This window comes from Thermobia domestica, chromosome 5, assembly GCF_964235325.1.
Source record: "Thermobia domestica chromosome 5, izTheDome1.hap1.1, whole genome shotgun sequence".
In the NCBI taxonomy this organism is placed as follows: Eukaryota; Metazoa; Arthropoda; class Insecta; order Zygentoma; family Lepismatidae; genus Thermobia; species Thermobia domestica.
In genome coordinates this window covers 320,325,115-320,340,196 of record NC_137458.1, presented here as the reverse complement: position 1 = coordinate 320,340,196, position 15,082 = coordinate 320,325,115, and positions in this window count along the sequence as shown.

Genomic DNA, 15,082 nt, shown 5'->3' with positions numbered 1-15,082 from the left:
TTTTCGTTTCTTTTCCTCCCGAATTTTGCGGCCCTTGCTTCTGCTCCCGGGGCCGTTATGGCACTGTTAAGTTTGATTCTTCCTTTGCTAACAATAATCTTTTGAGTAGTGTTGAAAATCACAGCGGTTTATCATTCAGAAAAAAAAATGTCTGTGATTTGAAACGTTGTGTTATAAAAAGAAAAAAAAACATTAAAATACTGTAAATAAGTTAAATCAGGACATTTTTAAAAAGGAGGACATTTCTCGATTTTCTAGGTATCTTTGGAACACGCACGACATCTCTTTGAAAAACAGTAGTATACTGCGAAAATCAGTAACGTCTGGTCACCCTATTCTTGATGAAAGTAAGAAAAAAAAAATACTAGGTATAAATTTTATACAATAATTGACAACAGAGGAGGCGGCGAAAACTTTTCGAGACGAGAAAACCTTATTTCTATTTTCTTCCGGTCTCGTGGGTAACACTTACGGGTAACGGAATAGACTTAGACAACAATTTACCTGTTTCCAGTGCTGTAGTCCTAAAATTTTCAGAGGGTATACGCTGTTTTGTGATCATCTATGATTGACATAAGAGACATAGAAGTCATTTTTTTTAATAAACAATGTAAATCGTATGTATTAATTAATTCAATTTCAATATTTTATTTTATTTTATTTATTGAAACAGAACACAACAGGTATTATACCCAATTACAGTGTTCATCTTTCATGAAATAATATATTTACAATTTCCCTTTTAAACCTTGTGAGGCAATCAGCGTAAATATCTATATTTTTTGTCATTTTTAAGAGTATGTTGTAGGTTGCACTAATCCTCCACGTTGGCGACTTATTTAGGATATTCGTCCTTGCTTTTGCACAATAAAAGAAGTTATTGGATGTGTTTCTCTACCTGGAATGTTTATTTGAAAGCTCGAAAGCAATTCGTTGCAGTCTAGCTTATTATTAAGTACCTTGTATAAAAATATCATGTCAGATAACGTTCTTCTTTGTTTGAGGGTTAGAGTTTCAAAATTCCTATTTAATGAATTAGAGTTTTCAGTTCTTGGGAAAATGTTTGTTTCCCTATAAACAAGATATCTAAGAAATTTGGACGGATTTCTTTTATTTTTAGTGAGTTAATTTTTGTATCTGGGTTCCATACAAGCGTCGCGTATTCGAGTTTGGATTGAACGTAAGTTTGATACAATTTTTGAAGCCTGGCAGGTTTACGAAACTCCCTGCCAATTCTTAGAATAAACCCAAGATTTTTGTTCGCTTCATTTATTATGTTATCAATATGACGTTCAAATGTAAATTTTGTATCATACATTACTGCTAAATCATTGACAGTACTTACAACGGGTAGTTAAGTCTCATTAATTGAATATTTAAATTGCACTTTTTTTTTTTTTTTTTTTTACGTTTTGTAATACTCATGATTTTACATTTACTAATATTTACATTCAATAAATTACTTTGACATCATTGCACCACTGAATATAAAGAATACATTACTATTTTATAGTCTAAAAGCATTTCATCATATTTTCTCGATGACACTCAGACCCGTATCCAGGGGGGTTTAGGGGGCCGTGCCTCCAAAATTTTTACTACCCCTTTAAAATTTTCACGGTAGGTTCGCAAATGAACTATAATATGGTGATGAACTATATGGGTTGGATTCGCCCCCTCCCTAACTTCTATCGAGCCCCCCCCCTACATTTTTGGGCTGGCTACCGGCCTGATGACACTTCTTACTTAAATCACGCTATTAATAACATAAATGGGTTTAGGTATGGAGAAGGAACCAACTTCTCCAAGAACAGAAGAAATCGCGCCGGATTTTTTTCATGACATATATTTGAAGTCCTGCTAAGAATATACGAGAAAAAAGGTGATATAGTCACTTGGAGTCATGGTCCGATTAAATAAATAAATAAATAAATATAAACGAAACAGAACTAGAAAGTACTATACGCTTTGAAGCAGAAGGTATATTCTAATAACTAAGATTAAGCAGAGGGTATACGGCGGGTACCGTCGTGTACCTTCGACCAGAGATGGTCATTTTTCCTAACCCACCCTCACCCTCCATTGACGCCCTCACACTCACCTTCCATTGACGCCCTCACACTCACCTTCCATTGACGCCCTCACACTCACCTTCCATTGACGCCCTCACACTCACCCTCAATTACTTTATCGCCCTCACCCTCAACTACTAAAATGAGGGTGAGGTGAGGGTGAGAGCGGCCCTCATGAGGGCAAAATGAGAAAGGATGACCATCTCTGCCTTCGACTACAGCCCTGCCTGTTTCCTTAGCGCATTTCCACTTCCTCCCCAATCCCCTTCTTTATCATCATCCACAAGTGCATTCACCACCCGGGCGGGACTTATACCTTTGAGAGAACAACGTGGTACGTTTACCTCAAATTTTTCATTTTAAATTTTAATTATATTTACTGCTACGTAAATCATGTAATGTTTAATTCAAGAAAGCTATTTTTGTATACTTCATTGCATCGCGTATACGTACACTTGAATAGGAAAAAAACGAAGAAAGAGACAGGTAAACTTGTTTTTGCCCTTGTCTGCATATAAATTTTTAACCAGTTTAAGTAAATTTAGCTAATAAGTACCCATTAACATTTTATTCAAATCAAGAAGAAAAAAAGAAAAAGAAAAGAGACAAACGACTAGCTTTTAGAGGGAAAAAAAGAAAAAAAGAGAAAAATAAAAGTAAATGTTCAGAAAGACCGCATACAATATCTTGTATACAGACGAAGAGTAAACTTCACCTAAAGGAGTTACAAGTTAACCTAATTTATGTCTGCGACATGGAAATGTTTCTTTTGCGAAAGTACCTCCCCCCTTACTCTCCTCAATTGTGATCTTATATAATCACCTCTGGTTGTGTCCTTTGTCCTATCATTTTTTTTCCATTGGAATATGTGTTTGTTGGTTCCGTACAGTTGAGTGGACTCCCCTCCCTTTCTTTCATGAGAAGACAACTAGCCAGAGCTTTCGAGTCGACCCTGAGCCGTCATCGTTCCGTTCTCGTGTTTCACCTGAGTGACGTCACAGCCACGCCTTTTGATTCGCGCTGGGGGGAAATCTTGACATCTCGGACAAGACAAGTAGATCCGATGGATACGTTATAATATACCAATGTAGATAAAAGTATCGTCAGCGCCTCGTTTTTTGTTATTTTTTTTTTCTAGTAACAATCAGACGTTCTGTTCGACCAGTACACATGCAATCTCTTAAATGTTTTGAATTCTAGTTGAGCATAACACTTCTGTGAAATCAATATGTATACAAATATCAGTTAATTAACACGAATTTTCAAGGGAGTTTTTTTTTTTTAACCATGACCGAATTATCTTTACGAATAGGACCCTATCTTTCGCACGATTACTATAGCACAAAAAAAAAAACTTCATTTTCTAAAAATTAACGCATTCAAAATGAAATGAAATCTTTCAGTTTTACGTTCCACCGTTATGCTAAAGGAGACGGTGACGGCTAAAGGAGACGGTGATGATGAGAAATAAATGTAATGTTGGAATGAGTAAAGTGGGAGGAAACGGGAGAACCCCGAGAAAGTCCACGAACGAACACGGTGTTTCTCCACCACAAGGCTCACTTCGCGCGAGCTGGGATCGAACCAAGGACCCCACTCACCAGAGGTGAACGCTCTACCACTGAGCCACCCTGTGCCCCCTTTTACGAATTGAGTTATAGTTTTGATTATCGAATATTACGTAAGGATACTTTAGTTTTGATCCTTAAACATCATCCCACCAAAAATATAATTTCCATAATTGAACATAATGTCACGAAATTTTATTTTGATTATCATATTGAAAATTATAGTTTTAATTATTAATTATGTAACGAAAATGAATCGTCACTGTTGAACATTATGTTAAGAGTATTTTGTTTTGATTTTAGAACATTATATCATCAAATTTTGAGTTTTTTATTATTTGCTTTCTGAACAGTGGGTACAGTGTTCTTATCACCTATGCATAGTTTTCTAATTCAAATCATACTAAGGATTATTTGAAGAAATTGGCAGATTAGATATGTGTCTCAAATAAAGTTCAAAGAAATATATATTTTGGTTGGGATATCAAAGCACACCATATTGTTTTAGGTGATACCTGATTTTTCTTTTTTGTAATGCTAAACTATTGTAGTTTAATTTTTAGTTGTAGGATTATTTTTTTAAAGATTTTATTTACATTGTTGTACTGTTTTACTCATTGACTCTATTCGTAAGTTCAGCAGTCCCGTACCCGGCCTAAAAATGTAGGGAGGCCGGTAGAAGTTAGGGGGCGATCCAACCATATTATAGTTTATCACTGTATTTAGTTCATTTGCAAGCCTACGGTGAAAATTTTTGGGGGGCAGTAAAAGTTTAGGGGAGCCGGATACCGGTCTGAAGCTTACTTTGATGTTTACATTATGAGACTTAATATTGTAAGTCAAACTCTTTTAGTTATAATGTTAAGAGATAAAACATTCGAAAGATGTCCTACTGCGGGAGAGTTGGAAATAAGTGAGAATCCAGTTGGTCTAATTTTGAAGCAGAGAATAACAAGAAAGACCGATGTGGAAAAAACTACGATATTATCAGAGCTAATAAGCTTCATGACGGTATGAGTCAAAATAATACTACCGCTGTCATAATTATATCCAGTTGACAGTATGATATGTTTCTGCTACTGTTTTGTTTTGAAAACTTCAAAATAACTGTCATCAGAGAAACACATATTTCAAACATGGGGGAAAATTAATCTATGATACGTAAAAACTCGGGATGGGCAAAACCGGTTTTTATAAAAACTGGAAACCGGTTTCTAGAAAAAACGAAATCCGGAAAACCGACATTTCGGTTTTCTCCAAAACCGATTCGGTTTTTTCACGAAAATCGGTTTCGGTGAAAACTTTTGGAAGAGAGACAAAACTTTTTCTGTGGAAACGGAATCGGTTTCCAGAGAACAACAACAACACTATTCTGGTCAGAAATATAAGAAATTTTGGATAAAACCGGAACCGGTTTTGAAGAAAACCTAACTGGTTTTGGAGATAACCGAAACCGGTTTCGGTTAAGAAAACCGGGACCGGATTTTTGAAAATTTTCAAAAACCGGTTTCGGTTTTCCTAAAAACCGAAAACTGAAAAACCGGTTTTTGTGCCCACCACTAGTAAAAACAATAAGTGTAAAAACCAGAAACTACGTAATAACTTCTACCCAAACCTCAGAGGGTTAATTATATCACGGAAAATGTATCTTCATTGTTGAACATTATGTCAAAAAAACTTTCTTTTGATATGTCAAAATACTTTCTTTTGATTGTGAATATTATCTCAGCGAAGTTATATTTTTCATTATTGAATAATACGTATGTCACGAAACATAATTTTGATTGTTGAACATTTACCACTAAAATGTATTTTGATTTTTGGGTACTATGTCACCGAAGTTATACTTTCATTATTAAAAATTATGTCACGAAATATTATATTAATTATTTATCATATATAACGAAATTATAAACTGAATTTTGAGCATTATGTCATCAAAGTAATGTTTAGATTATTGAACGTTACGACAAGGAACTTTCTTTTCGTATTTGAATATTATTTACCAAAGTTATTCTTTTCATTTATTGAGCATTACATCAAAACCATTATCTTGATTGCTCTACACTACCTCACTAAAGTTACACTTTTCATTATTGAGCATTACTATATCACAATACATAGTATAGTGTATAGTATAGTAGTGTAGTGTATAGTATAGTAGTACAATGTATTGTATTTTGATTGTTGAGCATTATGTGATGAAACGTTATTTGATTTTTGAACATTAAATCGTGGAAATATATTTTATTTATTTATTTATAATAGGTTTCAGATACAGCACTAGGCCATTTTACACTGAAACATTTTGACTTTTGAGTAAGCCTATTACTACCGAAGTTATACTCTTCATTACTGAAGATTATCACAAAATTGTGTTTTGATTGTTGAACATTATGTTACGAAATTTCGTTTTGATTGTTGAAGATGATATCGAGAAACATTGTTTTGATTCTTGAACATTATATTACGAAATTTGTTTTAGTTGTTTAACGTTATGGAAGCTAAACTATAGTTTTCACCATTAAACAGTGTTTTAGGAAACTATAATTCCGAACGTTAGGTTCCAAAAAACATATTTTAATTAAATTGTAGACATATTCCCACTCTTTTTGAAGCAAACTGTTTTGCATTTTAAAATTGTTTTGATGTTCTAATATTACTAATTAATTCTTGAAATAATTTTCTTTAGTATTGCCACGAGATGAGACGAGACGAGACGAGATTTCATGTTTTCTCGTCTCGTCTTGTGCAAAGCATGTATCGTCTCGAAAAGATGTGCTTGTTTCGTCTCATGTCTCGTTCTGTGGCAACACTAGAGCGGTTAAAAGTGGTTAAAATTACAACTTGTAACAAAGTTTGGTTTGGTTACCAGAGCACAACACGCAACACGACTACAATCTTACAATAAGGACTGCTTAGTTGGGACTGAACCAGTAATGAATTACTACGACAGGTATATTTGTCAATACCGCCGAAAGGCAAGCCTTATCCCACTCATCCTGAGGTTCCTTTTCCAGAATCTCTGACACCACTTCAACAAATAAGGAGGCCAATGTACTTTCCGATTTCAATTCCGATTTATAAAATATTGCCAAACCAGCATCCTTTCAAAACACAGTACCGAAAAATGCTGACACGTTTTTGTCTTTGTTCGAGAAAGATCATGAAACAATGATTAGTTACTGATAAAACTGCTATTAAGAGAAATTGTACTTCTATAACAGAATTTTTATACATAGATATCCTCACCAGATCCCAGAATGAAATCTTCTGAAACACTGATCCCGAATGCTTTAACATTGTACTTGAATCTGGAGCACTATCACAATTAAACTTGAATCGATTGAAAAATTTAAATGAAAGCTGTTTGTAAGAATCATTTAAAAAATAATAACTTTAGTCATTCCTTGTTCTTTGTATGCTAGTTCTCATTTGAAATAATAAACGCTGATGTACATTTCGAAGGCAAATAATTTATTCCGATTTAATAAATTTTTAAAGAAAATTCAAAAACTGTCTTTGCATTTTATAGACACGAAACATTTCACGAGACGTCTTGTGTCTCGTTTCAAAAACGAGACAGACAAGTAGTCTGTCTCGTCTTGTGTCTCGCCTAAAGGGCTGTGTTTCGTTTCGTGTGAGACACGAGGAATATCTCATAGCATCTCTAATTTTGTTTCGGAAGGAATACCGAAGAATGATTATCACAAATTTATTATTATTATTATTATTATTATTATTATTATTATTATTATTATTATTATTATTATTATTATTATTATTATTATTATTATTATTATTAAGTATCTCGGATCTAATGATTTTTTTCCCTATTTCATTTTATTATTACTTTAGGCCTGCGCATAGAAATGATTCTTCCACGTTACTCGATCTTCAGCTTCCTCTTTTAACTACCAATATTTTCTTCTATTTTTCAAATCATCAATCAACATGCAGAAGACAATTTCTTCGCAAGATGTGTCCAAACCTTTCGACCTTTCTACGAAGGATGGTGGCTAGAAGGGTTCTCTTTTCTCCTACCTGATTTAAAACATCGTTTGTTACTCTCTCTCTGTCCATTTTATCTTCTCCATTTTCCTTCAACACCACATTTCGAAACTCTCTAAATATTTCTTCTCCAACTTCCGTAATATCCAAGTCTCTTAAACCATACAGTTCAATACTCCATATAGAAAAATATATTACTTGACCAACTTCTTCCTTAGTCTAATATTAAGCCTACTAGTTAAGGTTGGTTTAAAGGGACAAGTTTTGCCGATAGATGTCACTACATTCTTCGTATCTCTCTCATGTATTTTTTACCTTTCACAGAAATTCACGATTTTTCTTATAAATTTCAACCTAGAGACTTCGAATTTTTACAGAAGGCACTTCATAACCTATTTAACGCAACAATCCGTGCCGATTTTTTATTTAAAATTTTCTTCATTGTTGAAATGGCTTAGTTGTTGAAATGGATATTCAAACCTTTAATAGTATAACTATTTCAACAATGAACAAAATTCTAAATAAAAAATCGGCACAGATTGTTGTCTTCAATAAGTTATGAAGTTTCTTTTGTAAAAATTTGAAGTCTCTAGATCGAAATTTGTAAGAGAAATCGTACATTTTCATGAAAGGTAAAAAATACATAAGAGAGATACGAAGACTGTAGTGACATCTAGCGGCAAAGCTTGTCCCTTTACACCAACCTTAAGAGCGATCTTTTCTTGTTGAATGCTTCTTTGGCTATGGCAATTCTTGACCTGATCTCTTTGGTGCAGTAAGCGTTTATCTCCAAAATACTTCCATGACAAAATAATCGATCTCTTTTATTCAGCATATATACATTTCCAACACAGACACTTAAGTTGAAAGTTAAAGGTTAAAAAAATGAAATTATGACGCCACACTAAATTTTGGTATTTGATTGGTATTTGATCTTTCGTTCTTTTTCTTTTCTTTTTTTTAAAAAATCGTTTTGAAGAATAGATTGAGTTACGGTGTCTTGTTTCAGAAAAATATGACATCTTCATACCTTGTCAAGAGCCACTTTTATTTTAAAGAAAGGTCACTTGAAGACTTGAATTTTGACCTTTTTTTTTTTTTAATCTGATGTGTTGCACAGGCAATGTTTTGACATTTATGACAGGCGCATCAACACACGTAGGACATATGTTAATAGCATCGCATCTCAGATGACGTACGTGGGACAAGTCAATCTCCATTTTCATATTGTATTTGCATTTATCTCTTCTCTCTTTTCAAAACGGACGCGTGTCAAAGATGATGTCACGATTGGGGGACTACTTAAGAGTTGTAAAATGACAACCAGCAACACGTTTCAACTTCCAACATAATTCTTCCTCGCGAATATCAGATTAGCCCTCTACAAACCACTTTTAATACAGTGAAACCTGCTAACTTGTCCATTGAAAATTTGGTCTCTACTATAACTTGCTTACCGAATAAAATTGACTACATTAAGCAGGTTACCTCCACAATTTGGTCACTTGCTTAATGCAGCGAAATTAAGTTGGTTATCATCTAAACGTTACTTTAACTTAACCATCTATATACTAAAAGGCTAGAAAAGTTTATATGTTTGTGGCCAATCCTTTCGACAGAGTTCCTTTCGATCGGAACCATAGGCTCTAGAAAGATGCCGTTTTCACTGATCGATTCCAAATTTTGTGTAGATTAATCAGTTCTAATTAAATATTTAAAAAAAACATGGCCGTTATTTCTTTATTGCATTTTTTTAGGGATACACTGGAAATGTTGAAATTTTAAAAAGAAAAGCATCATATTCTACGAGTTATACATCCCAACATATTTGTGTACAGGGGTCGTATCAAGGTTACTAGAAGGAAAGGTTGGGCTATTCGCACAGACGCTTCGCTCCTCGTTTTGCGGGACGTCACCAGCGAGGAGCAGCAAGTAGGTATAGAGGTGTACGAAGCAGCCAGAATGTCTTTTTTCTTTCTTTATGCATAACATTTTCGCTGTCACAACATTCTCCTACACACAAATTACAAATAAATAAATAATAAATAAACCAGCAATAAATAGAACATCATCTTAACGCAATTTATATTATGGAAAATTAACGATGTACCTGTGTTGCATGACCATTTAATTATTTTTTGATTAGATTGATAATTGTTGAATTAGAATCACATTTTAAATGTATTTATATCTGAAATGTTGCTGTGAATGTATTTAAGCAAAGTTGCAGATAAATATGTGTTTTACCAGGGCAATCTCTGAAATTTCCGGTGCCTGGAGTTAAAATAATTGCGGAACCAATGATAAGGAAAGTTCGACACCCGGCATAAATGGATTACTTTGTGATTACTGATAAGAATATCTCAATAAATACTTAAAACAATGGATAATAATAATAATAATAATAATAATAATAATAATAATAATAATAATAATAATAATAATAATAATAATAATAATAATAATAATGAGAAGAAGAAGAAGATCGTTGATGCATTCAGTTGCGGAAGCCCTTTGAAGCCTAGCAATTTATTTTGTTCAATATACGGCACGCAGGCTTAAAGTTTAAAATTGCCAATTCATATCTTCTCCACATGATTATTAGAACGGAGCTCATCCGTGTTAAACGTCATGTCGACTATCCATCACAGATTATATTTTATGTAACCATTGTTGACCTATGATTGCACTTCGTGACATTAATAGTACACAGTCCGGAAAAATGTATTTGGTTTATATCTAAATATTTGTATGCTAACTAGTGTTACGAGTCGAGACGAGACGAGAAATTAGGTTTTCTCGTCTTCTAGAATCGATTTTCGAAAAAAGCTCTTTTATTCTCGCCTCGAAGTTTCTCTAGCCTCTTGTGTAAATGTATGTACAAAATTTGTCCTCGGGAGACCCGGGTTCGATTCCCGGCGGGAGCTCATGTGGTTCGGATTCCACGTTAATCAGTAGGTCCACGTCTCATATAGCCTCGCTGCTGAAAAGGGACGTTAAACTCAAAATCAACTCAAAATTTGTCCTAACCTCTTAAAGTCACGAGAGATCCACGAAGGATGATATATAACAACAGTTAAACCATATTTATTATTGTAGTATATTGTGTAATGACTTGTGTATCTTTGAATGCTCTTCATTGTGTTCTTACAATCACTTTATCAATTTATAGTTTTTTTATTTGTTTTTTTTAACGATGAACCATGCAACACTAAACCGGTGTTTAAGGTTTAATACTTGGGTGAATTCGTGTTGCCAATGAGACTCATGAAGTTTCTCAACTTGCCTCAAAAACGAGTCGAGAACTCCCATATTTTTAAATTTAAACGAATTTAAAAGATTGTTCTCGTCTCGAATTGCAGACGAAACGAGAAATTTCTCGCCTCGATCTCGTCTCGTGGACAACACTAATCTCAACAATGAATTAGAAATAGTTAACCTGCTAGTTTTCCTCAACGGTCAAACTCTTCCATTTTGTGGTGCAAGGCGTGGGGCAATCGCCCCATCTGTTCTACCCACACGACGTCCCGGAGTTTTACTCTGATTTCTAACTCAAATAAACATTTAGAGGACCAATAAGCAGAAAAAATATCAAAAAATAATTTTAAATTATGAACTTCATGCATACATAGAAATTTATGAAAAAGAATAAGGAAAATAAACTTACTTTATTTTACTTTGAAATCGGGAAATTGGCTCCCCTAGAAAATTTTCTTCGGGTGCCTATGATCCTGACTGAGGACCTTTGTCTTTTCTTCACTATTTTGGCATGGAGGGACTAAAACTATCAGTTAAGTATGAATAGTGCAAATCAAAGGCGTACACATGCATAAAGAAATCGATTGATTGTACAATTGATAATAATTTAGAACAACTTTTAACTCGAAAAGAAACCGATGAAATATAAGCGTCACTGTTAATATTAAACAAACTGAAAATAGTTTGAAAAATGTATCGGTAAATATTGGTGTTTATTTCCCAATGCCGATACCGATACTGCCAAAAGTGGCTGATATTACCGATACTGATAAATCGGTACATCCCTAATTCTATAATGTGGAACACTTGGAGATGAAAGACAAGTGCACATAAAAACATATATGTACACACGTACTCAAGTTCACACTGTCTTGCAATATTGCATGTCTGTACAGTCAATCCCACGTAAAGAAATCTTCCAAGATATAGACAGACCTTTTCTCTATTAAATAATATTCGTCCACGTACACCATTAGAAAAGAAAGCAACACAATTTAACATAGCAAAAACCCAAAATAAATAAAGAATTGTTTGTGGTCTTACTAGCAAATCTTCGCGCGCCAAGCAGACGACAAGCTCTAAGTTCCTCGCTGGTGACGTCACTGTGAGAAGAGCGTGAAAGTAGAGGTTCGGCACATAGGTTAAGAGCACCCCCTGGGTCGTATATCTCTCCGGCGTTTGTTTCATGGCTAAATGATAATGAAAAACGAAGGATAACCATTTCTCGAATCTAAGATAATTTTTTATTGTTTGGAGTGCTTTGTCCAATGAACACCATATATCACTGAATTAATTGTGTAATGTATTTGCTTATTACATACAGCATGCAAGAAGAAAGAAAACGCCGATCATACATGAATTAGAAACTCCAACCGGAAGTAGGCTCAAATCTTGCAAATGGTGCGATATATTGAAAAAAAATAATCTAAAATGCTGGAAAATAATGTACATGTACATATCCCTTTTACAGTACCTCTTACCGATTTTTATCAATACGCTTTTTACTTGTCTGTAAAGGAACATGTACAGATGTTCGAGGAATGACAAGGAGATTCATGCTCATGCGAATGATGTGTTATGTAGAGAGCGCAGGTTCAGCTAGTTTGCTAAAATTTGCTACTTATAATTTGAACGCATTCAGTTGGATATCTTCTAAATTTGGTCACTTTAACTTAACATCCCACATGCTAAAATTTGATGCATAACTTGGCCACCTGATTAATATGGCTGAATTAAATCCGTTATATTCTAAATTTGGCTTCTTTAACTTGGTCACATTCTAAAATTGACTAAATTAAGTTAGCTACTTCCATAATTTGCCCACCTGCTTGTTGTGGCCACATCAAGTTATTTATCTTTTAAATTTTGCTCCATTATGATGGTAACTTGCTAAATTTTACCATAATATGGTGGCTAAATACTAAAATTAGCCACACTAAGGTAAATGTAATGAGCCGAATATCGCCAACAAATGGTAGCACGTATGTCCTACAATTCCAATGTATTTTGTAGGGATAAACAATATTCAGAACATTTTAATCAATTTCAAAAAATAAATATTCAAACATTGTCCAAAGACAAGTTGAATAGATAGTTATCATTCGTAAATTTTTTGATTATTTTTTCACTGTACAGTGTGAACCAATAAATCCTCCACCATTTTGAAAAGATTAATAAAACAAAAAAAGTATTGCAGATAGAAAGTTGCTTATTCAAAAATGTCAAATGATTTTTAAAACAGTCTGTAATAAGGATGAAACTGTAAGTCTTCTTATAGATTTTTTTTAAAACTCTCTCTAGGAAGCGAAATAGCTACAATATGCTTCTTTGCAGAACGTTTTCGGGACTGCAAAACAGACTGTGTTATATATAGTCTCAATATTCTCAGGCGTACGAGCACTTTTAGGTCGGCCAGATAATTTTCTTTCTCAACGCTGAACCCGTTGTTCGGAAATTCTTGGCCCACTGCACGACAGTCTTCCAATCATGAAAATTTCATTACGTCGAATAGCAACGTTCTAGTGAAAAGATCTTTGCACTATAATAGCAAAACTGCCAATTTTGAAAAACATTTTGACTGTGCAGTAAGCGCGATGAGCTTTTGAGCAAACCATAATGACCACTGAAAACGGTAGGTGAGTGGTAAGCGGAAGCGACTTCCCCCCCCCCCCCCGACCCATTCGCCTTTTCACTAATAGCGCTACAGCGGATCAAAAAGTGGAAGGTTTTGTTAGATATTATTGACAATAATATAAATTTTTATAAATTTTTGTGTCATTTCAACAGAGCAGGACAAAGTAATTTAAATGAGAACAAAGTAATTGCAAACTGTTGTCAATAAACAAGTTTCTATCTGCAATATATATATATATATATATATATATATATATATATATATATATATATATATATATATATATATATATATATATATATATATATATATATATATATATATATATATATATATATATATATATATATTGGTTTATTGATCTTCAAAATGTGACAAGTTTTATTGGGTTATACTGTACGGGGTTCAAATTTTCTGCATAAAACGAAAGGAAAAATACCCGGGATGGCGGATGTTGGTTTGAAATTCATAGTTTTACCTCAAGGTCCGTCGACCCTACTGTTCCCGGTCGACGGACCTTGGTTTTACCTATGGCGTCGCTAAGATGTATAGTGACACTCACAACGCCGCTGAAGTTCAACTTCAGTCATCATCATCATGGGGGAAGGGCTTAAAATAACATGTCCAAAATAACCGATATCAGTGTCGAATCCATAATTTTTCGGGATCGCTAATTGGTGATTATCCTGATGATATTTAAGCCAACGTTTAGGCAAGGAAGAACATGTTGGCTGGAACGGGAATTGACAGAGGCAACGCTGGAGGAGTTGCTTTTTGGTTATTTTTCATTCGTATTTCTTTAGTTTCAAAAATGTTGCATAAATCTTATTCCCCCCTTGTGAAGAACGGTCTTTTCAGCTACTATATATATATATATATATATATATATATATATATATATATATATATATATATATATATATATATATATATATATATATATACATAATGGCGGATCCAAATGAGGTTAAAGCCTCCCCTTGACGCTCAGATATACACTGGATAAAATGGGCTTCAATCCTGTTTTACACTGGATAAAACGGCAAACTATGGTTTAGCCCCTCCCTTGAACATATCCTGGATATATATGAAACTATGTTTGACTTTGTAACTCTTGAACCACCCGACCGATCTCGATTAAACTTTGAACATAGATCACATTCAGGCCTAGGATAGTTTTTATCATTTCATTTTTACGGTGCAACGTAGGGGAGGGGGAGTGGGGAGATATTTAAAGATGATCGAGAATGACCGATATTAGTGTCGAATCCATAGTTTTGGAAGTCCCTGAGATGAACAGTGACACTTCTGATGCCATTTAAATCAAAATTCAGACCCGCAACTTGGCTGGGGAGGGAGAGATATATGAAAATGATCGAAAATGACCGATATCAGAGAACGTTTCAGTAATAGTTAAAAATGGCCAACGGAACATATTACTATAGCGAAGCCTGTAATTGACGCTAGTGTATGATAAAATGTCATCTTGACAAAGCCAAGAGGTATTTAACCATACCTAAAGTAGACAGCAGCAAAAG